The sequence below is a fragment of the Panthera tigris genome, chromosome C1, assembly GCF_018350195.1.
Source record: "Panthera tigris isolate Pti1 chromosome C1, P.tigris_Pti1_mat1.1, whole genome shotgun sequence".
In the NCBI taxonomy this organism is placed as follows: domain Eukaryota; kingdom Metazoa; phylum Chordata; class Mammalia; order Carnivora; family Felidae; genus Panthera; species Panthera tigris.
In genome coordinates, this window is record NC_056667.1 from 176,931,197 (window position 1) to 176,954,422 (window position 23,226).

General features: G+C 40.3%; 1 long non-coding RNA gene across 1 annotated transcript; it reads left to right on the plus strand.

The window, feature by feature from the left end:
* The first annotated feature begins 9,752 nt into the window (after positions 1-9,752).
* On the plus strand, positions 9,753-14,105 carry LOC122241397. Its single transcript, XR_006221508.1, has 4 exons — positions 9,753-9,859; positions 11,186-11,272; positions 13,471-13,571; positions 14,029-14,105. It is a non-coding gene; the product is annotated as an uncharacterized LOC122241397 (long non-coding RNA).
* Positions 14,106-23,226: the final 9,121 nt, after the last annotated feature.

Consider the following 23,226-nt stretch of genomic DNA (forward strand, 5'->3'; position numbering starts at 1 on the left):
AGTTATCGCAATTAGGCTGTGTGTGTGTGTGTGTGTGTGTGTGTGTGTGTGTGTGTGTGTGTGTGTGACACACACATAGTCAAGCTTTTGCAGCCTTCTCTGGGCACAGAAAAGTATGTAGTATGTATGCTGGCAGTTTACCGTGACAGCACTGTAGGGTTGAGTCTTCACAAAGATCTGCTCAATAGCTGGGTACCTTGTGCTGTTTTTTCCTTCACCTTTGCCCAGAGGGTGAGGGCGTGGTTATGAAACGGCAGAGGGAGAGGGAGGACATGCGGGCCAGAGTGTGTGCCACAGAGGAGGTCAACGGCCAAGGGGAAGGCAGAGGGTACACTGGAAGGAATTCCATATTCCCAGTGACAGTCCTCAGAATTGCTGTGCACCCAGAGGGCAGAGTGTTTGTTTGCTTCTGATAAAGCATTGGGTAACTTCCCAGCATTTTATTATGAAAAATTTCAAATATACAGTGATGTTGAACAAGTTCTAGAGCAAACATTTGTACATTCACCACTAAAATTAAAAAATTATTTAAACAAATTTTTTTAAAAATATTTACTTTTGAGATAGAGTGCAGGTGGGGGAGGGGCAGAGAGAGAGAGGGAGACACAGAATCCGAAGCAGGGTTCAGGCTCTGGGTTGTCCGCACAGAGCCTGATGTGGAGACTCGAACTCAGGGACCGCAAAGTCATGACCTGAGCCGAAGTCAGACACTTAACTGACTGAGCCACCAGGTACCCCTAATCTTTATTTTTGAGAGAGAGAGACAGAGACAGAGACAGAGTGTGAGCAGGGGAGGAACAGAGAGAGGGAGACACAGAATCTGAAGCAGGCTTCCAGGCTCTGAGCTGTCTGCACAGAGCTTGATGCAGGGGTCGAACCCAGGAACTGTGAGATCATGACTTGATCCAAAGTTGGACACTCCCCGGAATGAGCCACCCAAGCACCCCTCACCACTTAGATTTTATCATTAATATCTGAGACTGGTTTTATCACATCCATAGCATTCATTTATCCATTTTTAATACATTTCAAGCAGACATCATGAATATTCACTAGAGTTCAATATTTTGCAGTTTTTAGTGTAAAATTTACATACAAAGAAATGCACACATCTTAGGTATACATTTGTGAGTTTTAATGAATGCCCATGCCTATGTAACTCAAGCCCCTATCAAGACACAGAATGTTGCCATCACTGCAGAAACTTTTCTCAAGCACTTTCCTAAATTAACCCCTCTTCCCATGGCCCAGGGGCAGTTCACTCTTCTGATATTTAAAAAGCCATTGTTGCTTAATTCCTATGTGCCAAGGTCGGCTCTAGATTTCCTCACTGAGTTAAAGAACTCCAACCATGTCAGAGTACTGCCAAACCCAGCCTCTCACACATCTCAAAAATGTAATCCCAAGACCTTGGTATTTTTTACCCTGTTCCCTTATTTCAATTTAGCTCCAGCTCTGCCCTTACTATCTTTTTTTTTTTTTTTTTTGGCCTCGAGATTTATACTTGGCATCCTAGACTCTTCAGATGGAAACTACTGGAATGAAGACCAGCTGGGCAGGATGCCTTTCAGTCCTAGGACTGTGGCTGGAAGGAGTTGGCTACCTGGGGTATACCACTTTGACCTGAGCAGTTCTAGTTGAGATGGGAGCCTCTGGCAGGACATGATAAGAAGTGGCAGGTGTAGAAGGTACACTGAATGCCAGGAGTAGAAGGGATACACTGGAACTTCAGTGTTTTCAGGTCAGGTGTTCAACTATTCAGATTTTGATTCTAAAAACTCTAATTTTCTTAAGATATGAGTTGTCCGAAAGTGCCTTCTGCCCCTTAGGGTTTTGCCCTTTCTTTTCATAGTTAACGTTTCAGTGTTGGCATACTCAAAGTTGTATAAATTCTTTGCCAAGCAAAGACCCTACTATTCAGTCTATAGAAAAGCATTCCTGAATGAAACATATAATTGTGTGTTTTTTCCCAGCTTATTCATGTGCTCATGCAAGTGTACCCACCAATGACATATATTAATCGCTGCCAACAAAGCTATTTCTGCATTAAGCTCCATATTTTCCAATCTTAGATACTTTTTTTTTTTGTCACTTAGTGCTTAAGGGTCCTCTCCTCCGCTTTAATTGGCTACCTGTAATTTATTAAGTACTTACTATGAGCCAGTACAATGGTAGTGAGTCACCTAGATTATCTCAATTAAATGAACGTGTGGGGGAGGTTTTGCTATTTTCATGTTACCAATAGAGACTATGATTTAGAAGGATTGAGTAATTTCATATCACACTACCAGAAATTGACAAAGACCCACACAACGAAGCCTATACTTTTAACTACTCAATCGATGTGGAAGCTTGGAGACTGCTGCTCACTCACCGGACAGTGCTGGACAGGAGGTGGAGTTTGATTTTAAAAGGGAGTGCAGATTCAGCTATAGCGAAGGGGAAGATGGAGAATAGAAATACAGAATTTGACTAATTCACATGTTTACCTAGGATTAGTCATACTTTATTTATTTTTGGCTTAGTCATACTTTATACATCAACTGAATACAGACCCAATTAAAGAAATTTAGTCTACAATATAGGTGGTATCTCGATAGGGAAAATGGGATAATTGAATAGCACCCCCACATACAAATATTAGAAGACCATGGGTGAATTATTTGAGAATGGAGAAAACTTTTCTAACAACGGCTCAAAGTCTGGAAACATTAAAGATTAATTTGACTACATTTGCATGGTTACAAAAGTATGAAGACAAACTGGGAAAAATATTTGTAATTTATACCACTGAAAAAGGGCTAATATTCCTGATATATTAAAAGCTTGTAAAAGAGATGACCACTCACTCTGGAAAAATGGACAAAAAATGTAAGCAGTTCACACAAAATTCACATGGCCTCTAAGCATAGGAAAGGAATGTTAAACCTCATAATAAGGGAAGCAAATTAAAATGTTATCGAGTGGTGCCTGGGTGGCTCGGTCGGTTAAATGGTTAAACGTCTGACTTCAGCTCAGGTCATGATCTCACAGCTCGTGAGTTCAAGCCCCATATTGGGCTCTATGCTGACAGTTCAGAGCCTGGTGCCTGCTTCAGATTCTGTGTCTTTTCTCTCTGCCCCACTCGTGTTCTGTCTCTCACGCTCTCAAAGATAAACATTAAACAAAATGCCATTCCTCACTTTTATATTGGTAAAATTATAAAAGTTTGAAAACACACTCTCTTGGTGACACTATAAGAAACATTTTCAGGGCACCTGGGTGGTTTAGTAGTAAGCATCCAACTTCGGCTCAGGTCATGATCTCACAGTTCATGAGCTCGACCCCTGTATTGGGCTCTGGGCTGACAGTTCAGAGCCTGAAGCCTGCTTCAGATTCTGTGTCCCCTCTCAACCCCCCCACTCTGTCTCTCCCCTGCTCACACCCTGTCTCTCTCTGTCTCTCAAAAATGAATAAAAATGTTCAAAAAATTTATAAAAAAGAAATTTTCATTCATAGTTGGAGGGAATGTAAACTGTTTAAATCTCTAGGGTTGAGGGCGGGACTTGGCAATTTCATATTTGACTATGCCCTGAGACCCAACAATCCTGTCTCTATCTCTGTGGCCAACTGTTTGCAAAGGCTGCTGGAATACCCATGCCTGTTTGTCGATCTTTAGGTAGTCTCCTCTTCCCAATGACAATGGGCTTGTCCAGTGCCCCATGACAGTAGCAAACTTCATGCAAGGAGAAAATTGAAAAGAACTTGAGCTTTGGGGCTTGCTCTCTCTTAACGGGCTTGGAGCCCTGAGCGTGCCATGAGAACGTATAAACGAGTGCCAGTTCACCTACTGGAGGATGAGCGGCCACTTGAGGCACCTTGGCTGACTGCCTGCCAACCTCCTGATGTGTGAATAAGTCTATCTTGAACTATCCAGCTCCAACTGAGTTGACAGCTGACTTCAGTCACATGAGTGAGAGCAGCAGAAGGAAGCACAGGGCTGAGCCTACCTAAATTGCTGACCTACAGACTCTTGAGCTGATAAATGCTGTTGCTTTATGCCACTAAGTTTTGAGGTAGTGTGCTATAGGTAGCCAAAGCTAACTGATACAGTACTAAAGATACATTGGCAAAGACATAAAAAGATATTTATTGAAGCATTGCCTATAAGAGCAAAGGAGTGGACACAACCCATGCCCACCAATTCAAGAATGGTTGAATACATTACATTATATTCACTGTGTTCACTCAGTGGAAGACTAAGCAGGTGCAATAGAAATCTCTACACACTTTTTTGTGAAGTGATTTTTAGAATATATTCAGTGGAAAAAAGCAGTTATAGAATAGTACATATAGTGCGCTACCTTCTTTTAAAGGAAGGGAATATGGGGTGCCTGTGTGGCTCCGTCGTTGTGTGTCTGACTTCAGCTCAGGTCACGATCTCATGGTTCATGAGTTCTAGCCCCGTGCCGGGCTCTGTGCCCGCAGCTCGGAGCCTGGAGCCTGCTTCAGATTCTGTGTCTCCCTCTCTCTCTGACCCTCCCCTGCACGCACTCTGTCTCTCTCCCTCTCTCTCAAAAAATAAACATTAAAATTTTTTTTTAAAAAGGGAATGTGAATATTTGCTTTAAATTTTAAAAATGAAAGAATTGTCAAACTAATAAAAAGTGATTACAATTTTTTTAATGTTTATTTACTTTTGAGAGAGAGAGACAAACAGAGGGCAAGAGGGGCAGAGAGAGAGAGGGCGACACAGAATCCAAAGGAGGTTCCCGGCTCCGAGCTGTCGGCACAGAGCCCGGCTCAGGACTTGAATCCACAAACCATGAGATTATGACCTGAGCTGAAGTCAGACGCTTAACTAACTGAGCCACCCAGGGATCCCAAAATGTGATTTCTTAAAAGGAAGAGAGCAGGGATGGAAGCTAGACTTTACTAAATACTCCTGTGTTGTGGGTATAACTTTAGAATCATGAAAATGATTTTCATATAGATGCATACAACACACCCATATACATAAAATCACAATAAAATACATATCTAGAGCAAAAGCAAAATGAAATAAATTTCTGTGGGTGGTTTAGCCCCAACAGAGAAGAATTATTTCAAATATTGTAAAAACACAGTCCTTTGTCTATGCATTCTTAGTGGATATAACCTAAATTAAAAATGAATTAGGAAGAGATATCGTTAGTGATGTTGTTATTCTGAATTATGTATATATACTCAAGATAAATAAAATACACAATTTTGTTAATGCTATTAGGAATCATGGAGAGAGAGAAAATCAAAGATGCTAAGTAAAATTATAAACTCTAAATATAATTATAAATTTGAATGGGAAATATTGTTTTGAAGTCAAAAGGCATTTTCTTCAAAAGAAAAAATAGTAACTTCTAAAGTCATTTTGGAATAATTGATGAGAACCTTCTTGATAGACCTCGTTGGCAATTCAGGATCTCCCTGATCAATCAAAAAAAAAAAAAAAAAAAAAAGACAACCAGACATTATGTACCTCCTCATATGAAGCAATGAGAAATACCATCACCAGTATTCTTTCAAAAAAAAATTGAACTGGAATCTATTCAAGTCTCTAGATATAACTACTAGTTTATAGGATGTAGAGGGTACAGAGGATCGAATTGAGCAATACCACAAGTAATTATAAGACCAGCAGCCCTGATTCTTCAACAAATCAATTATAAGGAAAACAAAGGCGACGTGGACAGGTGGTTGTAGAAAAGGCACTTAAGAGAAACATCAGTCAAATGAATTATTTGAATTCTGATTGGAAAAGAAACAATTGGAGAGAAAATACAAATTATTTATTAGACATTTTGGAGGATCTGAACAGTAATTAGATGATGATTAAGTGTGACATGATTTTGTGGCTGTGTTGAAAGAATCCTTATTTTTTGGAATTACATTTTGTAGTAGTTGATGTAGTCAGAATAGAAACCACACAGTAGTTTGGAGAGAGTTTAATATAAAGAATTATTAATTAGTAACATTAACTGTAGGTAAACGGGGTAAAGCCAACACTAAAGAATAGAACAAGAAGAGATACAAGGAGCAGCCACTACTCCCAGGGAAGAGACAGAGGACACAAGGAAGGGACAAGGCCCCCTCTCCCAGTCACCCTCCAATGGCAAGATCCAGATCTCCTCGGAGAGGCCGAGTTTGCGGTCCACTGGATAGCAGAGCAGTTCACTGGGGTGGCACCAGCTAGGGGTGGCCATCCAACTCCATGGGAAGACACCGGTGGGGCACCTGTGAGACCCCCTGGGAAGCTAGCTGAAATACTAGCAGAACTCTAGAAATACTAGCGTCACTGTGCTCTCATGAGCTGTAGCTGCTTTCAACTATGGGAACAGGCAGGGACGGTGAACTTCGAAAAGATGGTGCTTCCTCTTCCAATATCCCTCTGGCGCCCTCTACAGACAAGGCCTAACGTCTTGCCTGCCTGCAAAAGAGAAATGTTGATAGGGTCCAGCTCCAGTATGGCACATTGGAACAAAGAAGGGTGGATTTAGAGCTGGAGGGTTTTATTTATTTATTCTTATTTTTTTAATCGTTATTATTTTTTAAATGTTTATTCATTTTGGAGGCCGAGAGAGTGAGCAAGCATGGGGGAGGGGCAGAGAGAGAGAGAGAGAGAGAGGCAGACAAAGCGGGCCCTGCGCTGGAAGCAGCAAGCCTGATGTGGGTGGGGTTTGAACTCATGAACCTTGAGATCATGACCTGAGCTGAAGATGGACACTCAGTCGATTCATGGGCTCCGGAGCTGAAGAGTTTTAAACTGAAAACTGGCACACATACCAAGGTACTTATGAATGAAATAATAGGCTGTCTGTGATTTGCTTCAAAATAATTCTCTTGGGGGGGCGGGGATTACAGATGAAACAAGATTATTCACATGTTGGTAATTGTTGAAGATGGGACTTCTTATATAAGGGTTCATTTTACTCTTTTTTTATATACATGTTTAATTCATATATATCACATATGTTTATATATGATATATATGTTTATATATTTTACATATCATATATGTTTATATATCATATATATGTTTACATATATATTTATATATGATACACATGTTTATATATCATATATATGTTCATATATGAGAGAGATGTTTATGAGATATATATGAGATAAACATATACATTCATATGTATATGTGTGTATTAATATATAAGCATTTCCTACACATTTTTATTTAAAAAAAGGTTTAAAAATGTGAATTGACACATTATCTGTCCCTAGGAAGCTAAAGCTTTATATTATAACCTAGCAACCTAGGACTGTTCAGAATTTGGGCGAAGCCAGGTGTCAGGACAATGTAATCTAAGTATGCCCCGACTCGGAAGATGGAACTGTCACTCTGACTGATCATGGGAGAGAAAAGGATTTTACTTCTATGAAAAATTTGGAGCTGTGGCTAGCAGGCTGTACATAGGTGCAAACATTCTTAATACTGAAAGGGGCCAAAATAATTGCCCTAAGTGAGTTAATGTGTGTAAAGCTCTTAAAACAGTGCTTAGACCATTCTAAGTGCTATGCAAATGATTGTTTTCATTTCATGTTAATCGCCTCCCTGTAATCAACCACCTCGAAATTTGTCCTACTGCTGGCGAGGCCCCCCCTTACCCACTTGATGTAGTATTATCGAGATTCCATATAATCCAGGAATTCAGACCTTGGACTGTCAAAGGAAAGAGCTGAGTAGTACCTAAGAATATCCTCTGTTTTCCTCTGCTTCTTGTCTTTCTAGGGGAGACACAGTGGTAGCATTGGCTGCCTCAGCAAAGGCACCAATCATAGAGGCTCCGCCCATAGCGCTGGGTCGGGGTGGGGGCAAGGGCAAAGAGGTGGCGGCCGGAAAAGTGCTGACCACAGCAGGGACCCGAATGGGGGCGGGAAGCATGTAGGGCCCCACAAGAGCTCAGTGCCAGTGGGGCATTGCGGACCACACGTAGGCGCCTCCAGGCGCACAGGGAGGTGGGTGACACATTTTGCTGCACGGTGAGGGCGAGGTGGGAGTTGTAGATGCCAAGGGGTTTGATAACTAGTGGGAAGAAGTTGAATGAGCCTTGACTGGAGGTTTTGGAGGGAGGTGTTTCCTTTAGCGTCCCTTTGGTGGAATCCAGTGTGCTTGTGTGTGTGTGTGTGTGTGTGTGTGGCACAAGCCTGCATATTATGCATGTGTGTATGGACATCTGTTTGCATGCAGCAGTGGCAACAGGACGATTCAATCCCCTGGTGAAAAGGAGTCAAACTTCGTATTTAGATTAAATGGATAAATAAGCAAGCATTGCTGGGTAATCAACCTGATATGTAATTTTTTCCTTCTATAGTGGAGTTGCATTTCATACACATTCAATGTATGGGAATTCAACCAAAAGTGCTTGGCTTAGCAAAGCGACAGCCTACCGGGCGATACAAGCAAGAGAGAAGTGAGAGAAAGGCAAAAACATTCATCGTAATCGTGCATCCGCCATGACACCAACAACTGGTGCTGCCCTGGGTTGTCTCAGTTTCTGTGTGATTCTCAGAGTGGAGCCTCTTGCTGCGTACGATTCTTGCTCTTAAAGACACAGTTTTGGTGTTTATTTAATAGGACATGTGCTCTAAACACAAAGCCACCATGTCCTCTAGAACTCAATGAAGAATACCAACTTCTTGCTCTCTTTTCTTATGGAATTAAAAATGTTGAAGGTGATATTTTTCATATCTATTACATATAAAGTGAAATCATTTGTGTGTGATATATACAGTTGACCCCTGAGCAACACAGAATTGAACTTCAGATCCACTCATGTGGATTTTTTCAATAAATACAGTAGAATACCGTAAGTGTAGTTTCCTCTCATGCAGCGTACAATACATAGAGCACACAAAGTATGCGTTAATGGACCATTTCTGTTATTGGCAAGGCTTCTGGTCAACAGCAGGATATCAGTAGTTGAGTTTGGGGGGAGCCAAAAGTTACATGTGGATTTTCAACTGCACAGAGGAGTCAGCAACCCTAACCTGCATTGCTCAAGGGTCAACTGTGTATATTACTGCAAGGGGCTGTACATGCAAAACTATGCCTTTCAAATTAGTTTAAGGGATTTTTAAATAAACTCAGGCGCCGTATGGGTTTTATTTTATATGCTGACTTTAGATCCTATCCCTGCACAAAGCACGGCTCCTCTGTATGATTTCTGTTATTGAATCAAAACAAAAGGTCTCATTTGGATGTGTTGAATCAGTGTTGCACAGAGTGTGTGTCAAAATTCAGTGTTTATCACTTTGTTTCATACAAAAAAACAACACATCCTTAAAAGCAGGGTGGTTTGAGCATTGAAAAATGAAAACAAAGTTTAAAGGTGGTATCTGGGGGAAGGAAAGGTCAAGGGATGCTGGAAAGGAACCCTTTTAATATCTCAAAGGGAATAGGCAGTAATGGATAGAAGTGTGATAAAGCTGCCATAACAACATGAACTTGGCTACGTAGATTTTGAAGCATAAGTTTGGTCTTAGGTGATCTTACATGAAAATGTGAATATTATAAATTGCTTATCACATTCAAGCCATTTGTGCCCATTCCCACCGCTACCATTTAGCCATGCTACGTAATGGCGTGAAGCACCCATTCATTACTCGAAAGTAATCTTGTGGCCACTCTTCAGTATGACTGAAAGTCCCATTACCTTCTGCATTCTCTCCCCGCCACCCCCGCCCCGTGCCCCCAACCAGTCTCTTCCTTGGAATTATCAACACTTCTGGGGTTTCAGCTTGACTGGATTTCTTGTTGACTGGAGGCAGAAGAGCCCCCTGGGAAGTGACCTTGACTTGTTTGTTGCTGTGGCTCCAGAGCATCAAGCTGGTAAGATCGCCTGACAGTTGTATTTTGACGGGGAGAAAAAGGTGGTGGAAAAGGGAGAGAAAAGTCCTGGGAGGAAAGGATCTGAGCATGTGGAACTTGACCCAGAACAAAGCCTTAGTCATCAGGGTGGGAGGAAGTCCTGAATACATTGCAGCGACTGTTCTCCAAATGTGTCCTTGGTCCTGCAGTGCTGGCTGGATCCCGGGGACAGAGAGAGCTGCAGATAAGGGAAAGTGCTGATGCACTCAACTGTGGGCCACATTAGAGCACCAGCATGTTACTCTGAGAGTCCTCTAGGGTCAAACAGAGCTCAGGCCAGAGCTCAGGGAGACATTTTTTTTTTTAATTTTACCTTCCTGCACCTCGGGGCTCACCTGGTGATTCAGGGGGTGGACAACTGGCAGAGCGTTCACTGCCAGGTTCAGGGCATGGTGGGGGAGGGGAGCAGGTGCACATGCAGAGACATGGTGGCCTCTGGGTTGTGGGGGGATCCAAGTACTCTCCGGTTGAGGGACACTTCTCAGGGGGCCCAGTGCCTGCTTCAGTGTGGGTTACACTCACTATTGACTTTCTTTGGTTTTAAGTTTTCCTAGGACTTCGAGTTATCTCCTTACATATAGCACAGAGAAGTATATGGCTTTATAAAAAGTGGTTTCAAAGGTACTAATATGAAATACAGTTATTATGCAGTTTTAAAACTGTAACTTGTCTTATCTGTGGGTGATTCAAGCCTCTTGCGGGACAGAAGTGTGGGTTTCATGGCTTTCCTGTTGCATTTTCTTTAGACTTTAGGATGGTAATGCAACTAATTTTTTAAAATAAGAAAATACAGTAGGAAATTCCTCAACACTTTTCAAGCACAGTTTAGGGAGAAAATTAGTCGCCTCAGTTTGTTTTATGTGATTTCTACACAAACCTCCTAAAGCAAAATCAATATGCAATAAAGTCCTGGAGCTGTTGCTGTCAGTTTCTCACTAATAAGTACATTCGATCGAATCCCCTGTCCTACTCATGTCCTTTTCCTACATTTTGTGTCCAGGTACACTTGGAGAAACGAACTGTAAAAATGTCTTGCTGCATGATAATTTCCATCTTGCCCCCATCTTATCTCCTGCATTCTCCCCCATCCCCTGCTTCCAGTAGAAGTTTTGCAAAGCTGCATGGTATTTTCGTTTTTTAAAACTCACGGGAAGGAAGGAGAGAAAGTCAGTTCATGGGAATAACTGGCTGCTTTTCCTAATCATAGGGGAAGGAGGGAAAAAGAAATGAGCAAGCAGGGCTTTATTCTCCGTTGCTTAATTCTTACCTCCATCCTCCATCTTTCAGACTGGGGTCAAGATTCACCTCTGTTCCACAGGAGGTTGACTGACCATCAGGAGGGCTGCCTAGAAGACTGGTCCTTCTTTGCACCAAGTGAGCTTGGGTCCAGTTCTGAATCCTGCCACTGGCAGGTCATGTCTACTATAACTTCTCTTTTTCTTTCTTCCGCAGTCACACATGGAGCCTTGCTTCAACCTTCTAGGAATTAATAAAGGAAGAGACAAACATTAGACTCCCAAGATTCTAATTAACTTTGATGTGGATTTCTGTGTAAAGTTGGATGAGTCACTGATTTTTAATAAATGGGAGAGAGAATCTTAAAGATTAATGTAATAGCTGAGAACACAAGAGCTGGGACTTTGATGCTTGCTTAATTCTTTCTCCCAACCCTCGTCATTTGGAGAAAAAAAAATATCAAAGACCTTAAGAAAGTGGGGAAAGGCAAGGGGATTATGCAAATGAAAAGTTCACAGGACTAAATCATTACTCTCCTGCAAATGAGCTTCTCCTTCGTGTGCTTTGCAGGAGTGTTTTAGGACTATATTTGCTGGAGATCCATTCCTGAGGATAATGAGAAATGGAGGCATGGTGAAAAAGAGACTGATTATGAACTAACTGATCTTCCTAGGCATTGTGAGAGGTTAAAAAACAAACAAACAAACAAAAATTGCAAAATCTGAGGTCTAGTAAAAACTTGACTTATTTTGCACTAATATCCATCTTTTTAAAAAGTAACAATGATGCATTAGTGACGTGTATCATTTGAGTTCCCCCCACCCCCACCCAGTCCAGGCAGCATGTTGGAAACCTACACCAGTATGTCTACTTTTCCAGTTGTCCTTACTAGTAGTGGTCTAAACTCTTTAGAAGCTTCAGGGGTATTGTTGGCCGGCCCCCTCTTTGTTCTGATTTAGGGCCTGAAGCAGAGTGAAGCTTTCTAACTGCTAAAGGAAGCCCCTCAGTCTGGGGTTCAGCAGTTAAAACTGGCCCCTCGTGGGCTCCAGGCCACTCACTCTCCCATCTGATGGAATGTTCCAGTGCTGAGCATCATCAAGGTTAAATAATTTAGCCTAAGTCTCCCTTTGGGCTGATAGCAGACAGCTACACCATACAAAGATATATTTTGAGTGGTTGTACAGATTAAGTACTCAATTTTTTCCTAAATGATAAACTGACATGGTGATAGATATAGAACAATGCACAAGGCATTGTGTTTGATTAACCTTGACTGTGGATGCTTTTGCAGCTCAGGCAGCTGATTTGAAGAAACTTATAATTTCATAATCTTACCAAAAAACTAAAACCAAAACAAAAAAAAAATCAAAACCAGAGCAAAAACACCCCCAACCGTTAATCTTTTAGTATTTTATAAAGTAGGAACTTAGTATATATCTACTGGTAATGAAGGAACTTATGTAGGTTGATAGAATTTATTGATTCTTTATTTCACACTTGAGTTCTGTGGACAAATACTCGTAAATAATAAATAACATCCTGGGAGTGCATCTTTTCTCACCTGTTGTATTTCTCAGAATAAATCTCATGAGACTATATGCCACAGAGACTCAAGAGGGAAGTAACTAATCATTTTGAAGACGTTGAAGGCTGAATTCTGGCTTTCCCTGTTATTAGCTGTGCAACTTTGTGTAAGTCACTTAACTTCTCTAAGCTCAACTTCTTGAGCTCAAAAATGGATATAATGCCACTTCATCCTAGTGTACTATGTCATGTGCAATGTGCTTAGGCCAGTATTGGGCACACAGGGAAGCACTTAACTAGCATAGCTATTATTCCTAGAAATAGAATCCCTGGGTTAAGGATATGGATGTTACAAAGTTGATACAAATTGCCAACTTCATCTTAACTTCTGATTATAAAGCTGGGGGACTCATTAGGGAGCATATTAAAATAAGTGAAAATAGGAATGTTCATGAGTGTAAAAATCTGCCCCAGGAATCACCTGTGTGTTTCCTAACTGTTCTTTTCTTCTGACGACAGCACCTTGGTTTTCCTCTGGAAATCATATTTTCTCCATTCCTGTAAAGGAAGAGACAAACATTAGACTCCCAAGATTCTAATTAATTTGATGTGGATTCCTCCACATCAACAGGGCTGACGGCCTCCTCTGGCCTCAGCAGGGAGAAGGGATTGGTTCAGTAATGGGCACATGACTTGAGGTGGCTCACTGAGAGCTCAACCTAGGATGTTTATTGATATTGGGAAAATGGCACCATCTTTTTTCTGGGCTTGCCAGGCCTGTGCTGCTGGTGACTATCTTTTCTCCTATGTAGAAAGAATCTACACAGAGAAATGCAGAACTGAGATATGGACAAGTGACCCAGTGACCATGTTTGAACAGCTGCGTGTAGCCGTTTCTGGACTTTGGGCTTACGTGAGTCAATATATTCCCTTTATCACTCAAATAATTTTGTGTTGGGCTCTTATCGAAAGGTGACTAAAATTGACAGTTCATATTATGTTCCTCCAGGTCATAACCTATGTAAGAAATAAGCAGAGTTTCTATCACATTAAATGTCAGAAACATTTTTGTTTCAGGATATTTATGAATTATGGTATGTCACAAGTCAATACAGTTTACTCAATGTCTGTGTAATGTTGTCATTGGTTTACGACCTACCTTGAACAGGTGTAGGTTTCCTTCAAAAGCATGACTGAAACCATGGAAACCTCTTGATTACCTGGTAACCAGTCATGATTCTATCAGTTTATGTATGTGTCTGTGAAGGTAAATGTAGGAAATTAGAAAAAAAAAAGCTGAATGAACTGTTAAAATGAAAATCTGCAAACTGTATCTGTTGGTGTTAATTTCTGAGACTTCTTCTCTACAGATTTGGATTGCAAAACATAAGCATCGTTTGTCTTTGACTTTTTCCTTTATCCAGAGGATATACAGAGGCTGAAAAGGTGGGTTCAGGTTGAGGAGTCTCATGTTGAGAAAGTAAAGACAAAACAGGCCAAATTTGGGAGGGCTTTGAGCACTGGTCCAAGGCTTTGTACTTCATTCTTTGTGGAATAAGGAGCCCTTAAATATCTTGCATGAGAAAGCTTCTAGAAGATTAATATGTAGATGAGGGTAGAGGAGAAGAGACAGGAGGCAAGGGAAGAAATGACTGGACTATTGCAGAAATTCAGGTTGATATAAAAAAAATAGTGGGGCAATGAGAGTGGAAAGAAAATGATGCATGGGAAAGACACTGAGCAGAAGGAGCAAACAAGACTTGGTCACCCCAAGAATAAGGGGCAGCAGAAGGAAAAGAGTATACAGTAAGCATATTACTAGTTTTTTTTTTTTTTTTAAGTTAGTTTGGGGAACTAGTTGGCTCTTGGTGGGAGAGCTGTGGGGAAAATAATGAGTTCGGTTTTATCTGAACCCTTTTCTTTTCTTTTAATGTTTATTTTTGAGAGAGACAGAGACAGAGTGTGAGCACGGGTGGGGCAGAGAGAAAGGGAGACAGAATCCAAAACAGGCTCCAGGCTCTGAGCTGTCAGCACAGAGGCCGACGCGGGGCTCGAACTCACAAACTGTGAGATCATGACCTGAGCTGAAGTTGTACGCTTAGCCGACTGAGCCACCCAGGTGCCCCTATCTGAACCCTTTTCTATCTGGATTTCAACCCTGGAACTTGAAAATGGCTCTCCCAGAGCTATGCTTAGACAAGTATGCAAAGTAACTTTAAGAGCAGTAATCCTTATCTATAACCTGTGAAAGTACAACACGTTCTCTGAAGAAAGGACAGCTCATTAGAAAAGAGGCTCTTTGGTAAGGAAGTAAACAAAATGGAGAGTCATAGAGACAAAGTTAGAAAGTGCCCACAACACAGTGTTTGGTGTGGCCTAAGGCCTTATGAGGCAAGCCAGTGTGGTTAGCAGATAAAACCCAGTGTGATGATGAATGGAGGTACCAGGCTATTTTAATGTTTTGCCACTTTGTAGTTTGTTCTAATTTTATGCTTACCAAATCAATCTTCTAGTTATAATTTGGCTCCCCATATGGCTTCTATGCCGGGAGAGAAATTCCTGTGAGTAGCAGCTCTCTTTTCATTGTCTGTCATTAAATTGGAATTCTGGGTAAGAAGCACATGTGTCACTTAGGAGCTTCCACAGTGTTGAGTCATCATCCTCATGATCTGTCCAACCCCGGGGCACAGGCCAAACTGGGTTTCCCCATCTGTAAGGCTGAGGGCCAGTCTCTGCCTGGTGTGACCCACCAGCTCGAGGCCTCACGGTAGGTAGGCAGCAGACCTTCCCTCTCGTATGTTCTGACTTTCCCATGATCTCTTCTCAAGCATGTATACTTCCTGTCTCAGAGCACACCAGAGAACAGGAATCAGGAAATCAACAACAAGGCCTCCAATATCCTAGAGGAACCGTCACACGCTGTGGAAGTAATACCTGGGACATTTTTCCACTTGGGGAACTCTAAGTCACCACCCAAATCGTGTTTACTTTGTTAGTTTTGCATGTGTGTGTGGTGTGTGTGTGAGGGAGAGATCATAAAAGCTACTCTTAGTCATTATAGAACAAAAAAATACTGAGAAAACAAAAATCAATAAAAACAAGTTAATGTCCCGCGGCAACCCGTTTGCATTTCGGCATTATTTCCTCCTGGGCAATTTCAGTTTTACTTTTAATTTATACATAATTTTTGAAGCTTCATTATGTGGTTCCCAATTCCACTGCAGATTAGAAATGGCAATTTGGAGAAAGGGACGAGAAAGAAAAGTCACAAAAAGTTGGTAACATGTGTTAAAGTGCATAGTGCTCTGGAATCATCTAATTGGCCACCGCCACGCACAGCTCGGTAACTACTGGGGTCAGTCACTGCATTGTAATTGGTACCATAATACATTTACAGAAACCAAACCAAAACAAAAAAACAAACCCCCCAAAAACCCAGTAATACATTTACATCATGATGACCTCAAATCATCATTAAATGCTTAAATTGTGTTTTGTATACTTCTGTTAAAAGTCAGAGATATAAAGAATACACTTTTGAACTATATCATTTAAACTGGTTAATATATTGGGGCGCCTGGGTGGCTCAGTCGGTTGAGCGGCCGACTTCGGCTCAGGTCATGATCTCACGGTCCGTGAGTTCGAGCCCCGCGTCGAGCCCCGAGCCTCTGTGCTGACAGCTCGGAGCCTGGAGCCTGTTTCAGATTCTGTGTCTCCCTCTCTCTGACCCTCCCCTGTTCATGCTCTGTCTCTCTCTGTCTCAAAAATAAAATAAACGTTAAAAAAAAAATTAAAAAAAAAAACTGGTTAATATACATAAGGAGTGAAGTGAACCCTTACCTATTTATAAACTTGACTATACAGAATTCTTCCTTTTCCCTGGGTCCCAAATACATAGACAAGATGTAGCTAAAACTATGGGTTGCCTTTCTGGCATCCATTCCATTCTGTTCCATGTTGTAGCAGCCATGCTTTTGGTGGGATTGGCCTCACCTCTGGCTTTAGAGAAGGACTCTGCTTGGCCTAAGTTAATCATGATGATCACATCCTCTTGCCCAATAACTGATTCAGGAATAAGCCTGGAGCTGTGGCCTTAATTAATGGCTAAAAGCATTTTTCTAGCCACAGTGATCTCCAAAATTTCAGATTATGGGGTCCTGAAACTGCTGCAACCATTTTGTTACCATGAGGAAACTCATCTGAGGATTTTTGTTTTTATTTAAAAAAAAAATTTTTTTTTTAACGTTTATTTATTTTTGAGACAGAGAGAGACAGAGCATGAACAGGGGAGGGGCAGAGAGAGAGGCAGACACAGAATCTGAAGCAGGCTCCAGGCTCTGAGCTGTCAGCACAGAGCCCGACGCGGGGCTCGAACTCACGGACCGTGAGATCATGACCTGAGCCAAAGTTGGACGCTTAACCGACCAAGCCACCCAGGCGCCCCAGGATTTTTGTTTTTAAAACAGCAGAAGAGATGATTTATTGTATATATATGTTACACATGTAACACAATTGAGAACACAACTTGTCCAGAATATTACAGGTCCAGGGTAAAGGACCAAAAGGGCCTGTCTGGTATAAGAAAAGGTGGGTTTCTCAGTGGTTGTGGTGGCTGGATGGTGATGGAATTTCTAGGTCCATGGAAACAACTTCTGACAGTAGCATGCAGTCTAACAACTTGCACCAGTGCCCCCGGCCTTCCCCTTTCCATATTTTTGCTTTTGTGACCTTTATGGGTACAAAGAAGAATCCAGAATCCTGAAATTTACTGTATACCTGGAATTAAGTCAATAATTTCCGTGTATGTTTAGGCTATTTTGACTTGTGTATCTTGTTACTTGTGACAGAATTTACAATTGTTTTTACTGTGCTTTGGAGGCAATGTTAAGGCCATCAACGTGTAAATATCCAGAAATTTTGGTATGGGCATGAATCTAAAGTTCAAGACACCAGTCAGGGCTGGGAGTGAGCCACAAGTAAGGAGATGATAGATATCACACAGGAGCTGCTCAGTAAATAAATACTGGTGGAGTGTTGTTGGAATAGTCAGAATAGGTCAGGACTGGCTAGGAGAAAGGACAGAGAGTAGAAGTCTGAAGACCAAAACTTCAGTTAGTATAAGGAGCAGAAATTAGAATTAAAAAAAAAAATTAATGTTTTTATTTCTTTTTGACAGAGAGAGAGAGACAGAGCATGAGTGGGGGAGGGGCAGAGAGAGAGGGAGACACAGAATTCGAGGCAGGCTCCAGGCTCTGAGGTGTCAGCACAGAGCCCGACACAGGGCTCGAACTCACAGACTGAGAGATCGTGACCTGAGCCGAAGTCAAACGCTCAGCCGACGGAGCCACCCAGGCGCCCCAAGGAGGAGAAATTAGAATTAATGAAGAAGCTACTGGAGAGAATGGGAGGGAGGCAGCATGTTGTCACATCACCGTGTCTAATGAGAAAGAAATTTACATGAAGAGCTGGCGATCTACAATGTCAAATGTTTCAGAGGCACCAAGATAACCAGTGAACTATGAACTTGGTAATTTGGGGGTAATTGATAATTTGATGAGATGCACAGAAACAAGTAGTAAGTAACTTTGACTTTTATTAGATTTGGGATAATCACAGGGTAAACAAAGTTTACCAGAGACCCTGGCCCAGCAAAGAATAATCATAGTGGCAGACCCAGAATGGATTTTCTCTGATTCTGCTTTTATTTACTCTGTAGAAAAATTCAGAGATTTAAAAGTTCGTTACACATATCTGGAGGACTCCAGAATGTTTCTCGTGTTGACTAGAAACCACGGGTTGACAAGAGGTGTCCACCATTTTCCTCCTCTCCTCTTCTGGCTCTCTGGGGGACAGGTTATGCTGGAAAAGGCACAGGGCAAGGCAGAGAAGTCTAATACACTGGCTAGTCATCAACACTTTCCACAGCTTGTAATACTGACCCTGAGAGTTCCACCACCATGAGGGCATTGCATGACGACATCACTATGCCAGCATACTGAGATAGCACCATCCCTTAAGGTGGCCTAGCATTGACTGGGCTCTCAGAGGCTTGTCTCCTATGGGAAAATTTGCCAAATTTTAGAGAGCATTATAACCAAATGCCTGAAATGGTAGAAGATTGGTAAGCAATGAATCCAAATATTAGGAGTGATTTGACTCAAGAAGCGTCCCCCAGTTGGGATGGATTGAGGTACTCTAGGGATAATGTTGCCAAGAAATTGAAAATGTTACTGTTCAGTCAGAATTTCTTTTTCTGTAGATAACACTTGCGTAGTTATTTGTAGACATTTCCTTCCTCTGGGATCCTCCTTCTTCCCCTGCTTACGTGGCTGATCATCTTCTCTATTCATGTGGCTTTTCTTTCAAACATGAGTCCAATATCCTCGATTAGGATTCTACTTACAATCAAATGCCAATTCTGCCTCCCCCAGACTTCTGGAATTTTAAGTGTTCATAAATATTCCCTTCGTACATTTTTAAAGACAGCCTTTGGAGTTTATTCCTTTATATGAAAACATATCTCCAGTGGTGTAGATATTTTCTAGTTCATTCATCCATCCATTCATTCATCCGTCCATTATTTACTCATACATACCATAAATATTCAATGTATACCTACTATGTGTTAGGTATACTGTGTTAGATGCTGGCATAATAATGATTAGCAATACAGGCACATCATCAGCTTCTGATGATGAGTCCTGGGAAATAGTTCCCTCCAGACCCTGGGTGTGCTGCTATCTCCTGTTGCTGCTAGAGCATGAAACACCAAAGCTTCTGGCAGTGTCCACGGATATCCATCAATGATGGTCAGTGTTACTGGTCGATGACCTCACGAACCTACTATTTTCTTGTTGACGCCCCCACTGCCTTAGTACCTAGTACTGCCTAGTATTAGAGACTGTAAGATGTGGTAGTGAAGCAGCTGAATCTGTCCCTAAATCTGGGCTCAGGGCAGCTAGGGCTGTGAGAACATGCATAATATATACTGAGAGTGCCACCTTCTGATGCCGCTAAGGCTGATGGTTTCAATGCCAACCACTCTGCTCTTCTAAATCTCTGTCTGCTTTAGCATTTCTCATTCTTTCCACCACCCAGTTTTACTGAAATATAACTAACATATAACATTGTGGAAGCGTAAGATGTCTAATGCAGTGACTTGATAGACATAAATATTGTGGAACGTTTACCACGGTAAGGTTAGGTAACGCATCCTTTGCCTCATATAACTACCATTTTGTTGTTGTTATGGTGAGAACATTTAAAATCTGCTCTTATGGCCATTTTCAAGTATCCAATACTCAAAACATATAGTTTACTATAGTCAGCATGCTGTACATTAGATCTCCAGAATGAATTCCTCTAGTAACTGGAAGCTTGCACCCTTTAACCAACATCTCATTTCCCTCGTCCTTCACCCAGTCTGGCAACTGCTGTTCTACTCTCTATTTCAGCTTTTTCAGGTCACATATATAAATGAGCTCATACAGTATTTGTCTTTCTCTGTCTGACATTTTACTTAGCATAATTCTCTTTAAGATTCATATTGTTGTAAATAGTAGGCTTTCCTTCTTTTTTTTTATGGCTGAATACTATTCTATTGTGCATATATCATATTTTCTTTATCCATTCTTCCACTGAAGGATACTTTGGTTGCAGCCACGTCTTAGCTATTGTGAATAATGCTATAATGAACATGGGAGTGAAGTTAACTCTTTGAGATGGTGATTTCATTTCCTTTGGGTATATATCCAGAAATGGGATTACTGGATCATATGGTATATCTACTTTTAATTTTCTGAGGAACTTCCATACTGTTTCCCAGGGTGGCTGTACGCATAGGGCACAAGGGTTCTCTTTCTTTTTATGTCCTCACCAACACTTGCTATCTCTTGTTTTTTTTTTGTTTTGTTTTGTATAATAGTCATTCTAACAGGTGTGAAGTAATATCTCCCTGTGGTTTTGATTTGCATTTCTTTGATGATTAGTGATGTTGAACATCTTTTCAAGTCTCTGTTGGCATTTGGATTTTTATTTTTTTTGGAAAATGTCTATTCATTCCTCTGCCCATTTTTAAATTGGATTAATTAATTAATTAATTAATTTATTTATTTTTGCTATTGAGTTGTAGGAGTCCCATATATATTTTGGATATTAACCCTTTATTAGATACATGGTTTGTAAATATTTTCTCCCATCCCATAGGCTGCCTTTTCATTACGTTGATTGTTTCTTTGGCTGCGCAGAGCTTTTGAGTCATTGATATTTGCTTTTGTTGCCTGTGCTTTTGTTGCCATGTTCAAAAACCATTTGCCAAGATTAATGTCTTAGAGTTTTTTCCCCTATATTTTCTTCTAGGAGTTTCATGGTGTCAGGTTGTAGAGCTAAGTCCCTACTCCGTTTGTAGTTAATATTTGTGAGAGGTGTTAAGATAGGGGTCTAATTTCATTCTTCTGCATATGAACATCTAGTTTTCTCAATACCTTTTATTGAAGAGACTATTCTTTCACTATGGAGTATTTCAAATATTAGTCTACTGCATGTACATGGGTTTATTTCTTGGCTCTCCATTCTGTACCGTTGGCCTATGTATCTCTTTTATGCCAGTATCATATTGTTTTGATTACCATAGCTTTGAATATAGTTTGAAATCAGGAGGTGTGATGCCTTCAAGTTTGTTCTTTCTCCAGATTTTTTTTGGATACTTGGGTCTTTTGAGGCTTCACATAAATTTTAGGATTATTTTTTTTCTGTTTCTGTAAAAAAAAAACATTGGAATTTTAATAGGGATTGCAGTGAATCTGTGGTATGCTTTGGATAGCGTGGACATTTTAACAATATTGACTCTTTCAATCCATAAACATGGATATCTTTCTATGTATTTATGTTTTCTTCAATTTCTTTCATTAATGTCTCACAATTTTTGATGTATAGATCTTTCACTTCCTTGGTTAAATTTATTTCTAAGTATTTTACCTTTTTTGATGCTATTGTGAATGAGATTATTTTCTTTATTTCTTTTTCAAATAGTTTATTATTAGTGTATATAAATACAACTGAGTTTTGTATGTTAGCTTTGTATCCTGAGACTTGATTGAATTTGTTTATTCTAACAGTTTTTAGGTGGAGTCTTAAGGATCTTCTATAGACAGGAATAGGTCACCAGCAAACAGAGACAATTTTTCTTCTTCCTTTTAGTTTTGGACGCCTTTTAGTTCTTTTTCTTTCCTAACTGCTCTGGCTAGGATTTCTAGTACTCTGCTGAATAAGAGTGGTGATAGTGGGCGCTTGCCTTGTTCCTGATCTTAGAAGGTAAACTTTCAAACTTTCACTGCTGTGTATGATGTCAGCTGTGGGCTTGTCATATATGGCTTTTATATGTTGAAGTATGTTTTTATTGTACCCACATTGTTGACAGTGTTTATCGTGAAAGGATGTTGAATTTTGTCAAAGACTTTTTTGCATCTATTGAGATAACCAGGATTTTTACCTTTCATTCTATTAATATGATACATCATATTTTATTAATTTGTATATATTGAACCATCCTTGCATCCCAGGGACGAATCCCACTTGATTATGGTGTATGATCCTTTTAATGCACTGTTGAATTTGGTTTGCTAATATTTTGTTGAGAATTTTGGAATTTTCATCAGGGAGATTGGCCTATACTTTTCTTATAGTATCCTAATCCGGCTCTGTTATCAGAGAAATCCTGGCTTCATAAAATGAGCTTGAAAGTCTTCCCTCCTCTTCAATTTTTGGGAAGGATTTTGAGAAGAATTTATACTAGTTCTTTTTAAAATGTTTGGTAGAATTCGCTTGTGAAGACATCTGGTCCTAAGCTTTTTTTTATTGGAAGATTTTTGATTAATAATTCAATCCTCTTACTTATTATTGGTCTGATTTTCTATTTCTTCATGATTCAGTCTTGGTAGGTTGTATGTTTCTAGGAATTTATCATTTCTTCTAGTTTGTTCAGTTTGTTGATGCATAATTATTCATAGTAGTCTCATAATCCTTTGTATTTCTGTGCTATCAGTTTTAACTTCTCTTCTTTCATTTTTAACTTTAGTTATTTGAGTACTCTCTCTCTCTCTTTTTTTCTTGGTTAGCCTGGCTAAAGATTAGCCTGGTTGTCAGTTTTATTTACCTTTACAAAAAACCAACTCTTAGTTTTGTTGATTTTTTAAAAATTATTTTTATTCTCTATTTCATTTATTTCTTCTCCGATCTTGGTTATTCTCCTTCCTTCTGCTACTTTTGGGTTTAGCTTCCTTTTCTTTTTCTAGTTCCTAGTTGTAAAGCTAGGTTATTTATTTCAGATATTTCTCCTCCTCCTCCTTCTTCTTCTTCTTCTTCTTCTTCTTCTTCTTCTTCTTCTTCTTCTCCTTCTTCTTCTTCTTCTTCTTAAATGTAAACACTTGCTGCTATAAACTCCCTACCTAGAAGTGCTTTTGCTACATCTCATAAGTTTTGGTATGTCATGCTTCCATTTTTATTTAAGATATACTTTTATTTCCCTCTTGATTATTTCTTTCACTCATTGGCTGTTTGGGAATGTGTTG